The sequence below is a fragment of the Egretta garzetta genome, unplaced genomic scaffold (assembly GCF_000687185.1).
Source record: "Egretta garzetta isolate BGI_Z169 unplaced genomic scaffold, ASM68718v1 scaffold368, whole genome shotgun sequence".
NCBI lineage: Eukaryota > Metazoa > Chordata > Aves > Pelecaniformes > Ardeidae > Egretta > Egretta garzetta.
Genome location: NW_009260684.1, coordinates 585,077 through 591,130, shown reverse-complemented (window position 1 = coordinate 591,130; position 6,054 = coordinate 585,077).

Below are 6,054 nucleotides of genomic sequence, written 5' to 3'. Positions count from 1 at the left end.
CGTCTCGGTTTCCAATGCAAACTCTCCCAAAAAGGTTGGGTACCAGCATCGCCCTTTGCAGGGAAGCAGAGATGGGGCTGGTGGCCGCGGTTTGGGAGCCAGTAGCATCCCTGAGGTTTTGCTGGGAGCGATACCAGCCCACAGCTCAGCTATTTATTTGGCTGCTTAATCTCAAAATTATTTAGGCACCGGTTCAATGCAATAAACAGCAACAACAGAAAGTCACCGGCGGGGCCTGCCCCAAAGCAGTGTCCCAGGGGACATGCCAGGAGGTTGTTTTTAGCTGAAAATAACTTCATTTGGGCTTAACCAGCTGCAGCCAGAGTGAACACCAGGCCCTGGGCCACGCTTTAGAAACCAGCAGGAAGAAATTCCAGCCTGGAATGCTGCGAGGAGCCACGCCAGGAGCTGCTTCAGGGCTGGGGGGCTTTTGTTTTCATTTTCCCCCTTCATCTTTCTGGCTGGGGCTCAGCTCAACCTCGGGAAGCGGCTGCAACCCAACGTGGCAAATGGTGGGGGATGAGAGAAGACCCTGCCTGCAATGTGTCCTGCCTGGACCAGGTACCCACGCCAGCATCTTCCTGCCCAACCCAGCAGCATCCCCCGGGGGAGGCATTTCTGAGCCACATAGGGATCATATCAAAACACAAAGCTGCTTTATTAATTAATCTGGTGAGGTGAGAAGACCCCTGCTCTTGGGAGAGCATCGGCTGCGCGTCCCTCACCTTCAGCTCTGCCTGCTGACACGGTTTCAAGGGTGTGTGGGGGATTTTAACAGTGCTGCCTTCAACGGCTTGTCCTGCCGTGGGTGCTCTCGCCCCCACGCATGCTGGGGATAACACTGGGTAAGGAGGGATCTGGGTTAACAAGAAATATTTAAAAATAAAGAAAAAAAAAATCCCCCCTGGATCCCTCTGTTGACCCCGCTTGGCTGCAGAGCTGTGAAGTTAAAGCATCCTGGAAGCAGTGGAGATCTCATGCTGTGCAGCTTGTGAAGGCTGGTGCTGGGCGGTATCTTCTCATCCTGCCCAGGAACTGGCTCTATAAACTCTGGATTAAATACTCGGACATTCCAACCCACCGGCATATCCTCACCCCTGGAGGTGCCTGCCGCAGGAGGAGATTCCTACCAAGAAAAGGGGGATTTCACCTAAAAAACCAGCAAAAGAAGAGTGGGGGTTGTCCCCAGCGCTGACCAGGACCGACCATGGGCTGTCCCTTGGGCCACCGCAGCAGAGGATGGAGGCAGGAGACGCAAGGGGCCCCGCTAACTGCAATTACCCCCGCACCACCAAGGGACCTCAAGGCTGGCACATGGTTATGGGACAGATGTAGTTTGGGCCGAAAATGGACAAAATGTGGGAAACAGGTTGAAGGAAACCACTTGCTGTGAGGGGGGGAGAGGCCCCGGGGAAGGTGCAGACCACCATGCCCAGAGCCACCCCAGCCATGGCCGGTGGGGCTCCAGGCTTGCTGTGGGGACACCTCCATCCCCAGGGGAGGTGCTGGAGGGGGGGTTAAAAACAGCCCTTTGACCACCTCTTTAACTGGGCGCCTACATGGAGCTGGATCAAGGACTGGGCAGCTCAAACGGGGCAGGGGCAGAGCTGGCCCAAGAAACATCCCCCAAAGGCGCAAGAAGGGGGGGCACAGACAGAAGGGCTGGCGCAGCTGTACCAAAAAGCAGCAGATCCCAATTGCAAAGGATCCAGACCCCAACCCCCGAGCACAGACGGCCCCGCTCGGCCAGATCGGCCGCAGCTGGGGGATGATGGCTCCCACCTGATGCTGCTCAGCCTGCCCGGTCCCACCAAGCTGCCAGCCCTCACGCTGGTTTGTAGCCCTTCCTCGTCTCCTTCCTCCTCCTCTTGCTGCAGCAAGGGAGGCCACAGCCATGAGTCTGCCTGGCCGGTAAGTCCTTCCTCAAGATTTAAAGTCTCTGCGAAGGAAAGCACTCTGCTAGGGGCCACGCACTTGTAGTACAGCCAGGGAATGCAAATGTTGGTGCATTATTTAGGGCGAGTGCTCTCTGCTATAAATCTCCTTCCTGAGGCACTGGGAAGATGAAGTGTCGGGGCTTTCCGTGCCAGGGGCCAAGGCCAGGGCCGTGATGCGTGCACTGAGTGATAGTGCGGTGCTTTGCACCTTATGTTCAAAGATGAGGACCCCTAAAGTGGGGGTGATGGGGTGTGGATGTGCTCCTCACTGCCATAAAGCATTGTGACCTTTTGGCGAGGTATATAGGGTGCTGCTTTATTTTAAAAAAGGGAAATAAGTGCGATGCAAAGTGCCTCTCTGCATTAATGAGCCAGCACTGAGCCAAAGGTGCCTGTCTCGGTGCTTCCCAGCACCCAAAGGAGCCAGGACATGGCTGGAGCTGGGGTGGGTTTGGGGTCGTTGCTTGATTTATTTATTTTTGCTTTATTTTTTGGCTCTTGTGTGTCTGGGTGTCCTCACTGGTACCCCAGGCTCTGCGCATTTCTCATGCTGCAGAAAGGGGCTGATCCCCTCAGGGCTGCTTCTGGGTGGGACGGGGAGAGCCGAGCTCCCAAGCCTGAGTCCCCCATCGGCTGTTTCCAGCGCCCCTGCGATGCGGGCTGCCGGAGCTGGCACCCAGGGCTCTGGGGCTTTGGCTTGGAGTCTGTGCTGGGAGCCAACGGTGGGAAGGAGAGGATGTGCAGATAAGGGGGTGTGGCTGGCATGCAAGGGGTTAACTGGAACTTGGGGCATTTAAGGGCTGGGAGTTTGGGCTTTGGGAATCCATTCCTACCCCAGGAAAACTCTGGTAGGGTGAAGTCTGGTAGGATGGGGGGCATGGGGGGGTGGCAGGGGAGAGCTTTGTCTGACTGCCTTGGAGCTTTACGAGCAGAGGCAGAGCAGCGTGTGGGTGGGGAACGACCAAAAGCCACCGCATGCGGCTCCCTGGGGACTTGGCATCACGGCTACACCAGAGTGTGGCCCAAAGCATGGCCAGCTCCGGAGCCTGGACCAGCCTCAGCGTCCTGCAGCGGACGGGGAGGGGGGCTGCATCCCCACCAGGATGCCAGAGCTGGGGCTGATGGAGCCGTCCCTGCCGTGGGGACAGCAGGGCAGTGATCACTCTGGACGTGTCCTGCAGGAGGAAGCTCTTGTGGCACCAAATGCCGCAGCCACCTGAGATGTCCCCTGGGTGCCAGAGCTGCACCCACCCATCACCTCCTCCTGGGCGAGTGTCTGGGTGTGTGTTTGCACTGGCACATCTGGTCCCTGGTGCTGCCTCGCATCCCAGGGCAGGAGCTCTGCAAGTTTCCCTGGAACTCGCCGAGGGCAGTGGGACGCAGCCAGCCGGTGCGTCCGGCTCCACGGGGCGATGGAGGGGCCAGCTTCTGGCCGGGGAGTTGCCCCACTCTGGGGGTTTGGAGGGGGAGGCGACAGAGCAGGCTGGAGGGATGCTACTTCGGGTCTGCGGGGTTTGGGAAGCCCAGTGTGGAGCAACTGGGCTGTACTGGTGTGCACTGGGCCATAATCCCACCCATTGATTTGTTTTTCCAGCCTCCCAGGGGCTGGTATGGTCCCGGGGCGCTCTGCAGAGCGATGGGGATGCTCTGCTCCCCCAAACCAACTTGGGGGGCTGCTCCTGGGGGGGGGCATTGAGCCTTTAGAGCTGGGCTGGGAGTGAAGAGCTGCTGGGGCTGATGGCCACAGACCTGCAGGTGTCCTGCAGTGGTGCTTACCTGGGAGGTTGGGGACGAAGCGGGGATGAACCTGGTGCCACCAACCTGGCTGCTGCAGGACAGGAGGTCACTCCCTGCCTCCTGCTTTGACTTTTCCCCCGTGCCTCAGTTTCCCCAGTTACAGAGCTCAGGGCTGAGCTCGGTGTGTCCTACCTGGCCCATTGCAAACGCAATTCCTCCCTTTCAACCCTGTTTATCCCAGGCCCTAAACTACCCCAGGCTCTCCTGCCTAGAAGTGATGGAGTCAGTCCCGCTGCTTGCCTGGCTCCTGCAGCAATTCCCCTCGGGGCCCTGAGAGCGGCCCTGACCCCAGGGCACCACGCTGACCCGCCGGGAACACGACTGGCTGCCCGAGCCCCCGAAACAAGAGGAACAGCCTAAAAATAGCTCGGGCTGGAACAAGCTGGTGTTTGAATGGGAACGTTCTCCTCCCAGCGTGATGGCCGCTCCTCCGAGTCCTGGGTGGGAGTCTGGGATGGAGACCCAGGGAAGGACCAGAGATGGGGATGGGTAACAAAGGGAAATGGCTTTTGTGGCTCCTTCCCAAAGGATGGGACCTCAGAGATGGAGCTGCTGCCTTTGGAGTGGGATCCAGGGGCTGGAGCTGGCATGGGGCCACCCAGGAGCCGGGGCTTGGCCCCCGGGGAGCCTGCAGGCTGCTGCTGCCTTCTGCTGGTGTTGGGACAAGGGGGTTGAGGTTTTTTGTTTCTAATTTATTTGCATCTCTCTCTAGATTGCCATGGTGTTTGTTTGCCTAATATTTTCCCTTGTTTGTAGCCAGGCAAAATGCCACAGGACTCCGGGCTTGGCAGACTTTGCAGTTTGGGGCGGGGAGGGGAAACTGAGGCACGGGACCCTGCTGTGGCTGTGAGGAGGGTAAAGGCACCCCGTGCTTGGGACACCTGGCCTGGGGGAGGCTTTAAGGGGGAAGCTTTAAGGAAAAGCCTTTCTTGTCTCCTGGCTGATGGCCCCAGGGCTTGGTGGCAGAGCGAAGGGTCGTGGCTGAGCATCAGTGGTTGGTGTTTGCTGTCCCTGCGCTTGTCCCCTGGGGAAATGAGGTGGGGACAAATTTCCCCTGGGCATTTTGGACAGGGCTCAAATGTCCCCTATGCCCAGGGTGTCTTTGCCCCTGCGATGGCAATGGTCCTGCCCAGCAAAGCATCATGACATGGGCCATGCGGGAATAGGTCCCAGGTGCCACTCTGGGCCAGTGCTGGGGAGGGGGTGGCCTGGGAGTCCCTTGGGGAGGCCGGGGCAACAGGGATGGGTGACAGCTTGGTGTCCCCTTGCCGTGGGGCTGCCCTGGAGCTCCCAGGGTTTTTCTGCCAGGACACACTGCTGGAGTCCAGCACGCCCTGGCCAGTGATGCTTCCCCATGTCGCCTGGTGCTGGGACCCACCTCTGCTACGGGGCACCTTGTTGAAGCCAGGCAGCACTTAGTGCAGCTCCCCGGGTGATGATAAATAATTCAGAGGGGGGCAGGCAATGTTGAGCGGGTGACTGACACCCCAAAGTGCAGCTGAGCAGGGCAAGGAAGCTGTTTCTTGGCTGTTTGCCCCCCAACCCCCTCTTTGGGGCCGCGGTTCGTGCCCGGCTGTGGCTCATCACACCCGCGCGTGATCTGAAGGGGCTGGGACCTCTGCAAGCCCCAGCTCCCCGGGACAGGGTTATTTAAAGCGTGTTTTGGCGTGACCCTAATGGGGTTGGACAAGGCGAGGAGCCCGGGGCTGCCCCGGCCGCGTGTGACAGCCCCACGCCGGCTTGGGGAAATAACGCGATGTTCGCCTCTGCCTCGGTGGTGCAAGAAAATGAAGCTGCTGACAGGTTACGGAAAAGCAGCTCCAGCAGTGGCCGTTTCCCGAGCATCCAGGGCTGATTTCTGTGGCTCCTTGGTAATTTTTGCTTTATGGCGCATTGAGATTTAATACTCGGGGCAGCTTGAAAGCGAACGGGCCGAAGGCAGGGTGTCAGCAAGCAGCAGCGACTTGTCTCTGGAGCAATTTGCATTAATGTTGCTTTTAGGATGTGCATATAGACGTGTGTGTGAGTGGCAACGGGGCCGTGCAACCCTTCTCTGTCTGTTGGGGAAACTGAGGCACGGGGCTTGGTGCTGCAGCCAGCCCCAGGGCTGCCCCTGCCCACAGGGACGCTCATCCCATCCCGTTCCCAGTCTCCAGCTGGCCTAATTGGGCCAACTGGCTTTTGTTCTCTGTCGGGCTGGCAGCCAAGATGCCCCGTCAGCTTTCTGCTTGGTATTTCTGTCCCTCCTAAAGATGCTGTGGCCAGAAAAAAAAAATGAGAAAGGACAAAAAAAAAAAAAAAAACCAAACGGGGTTCAAAA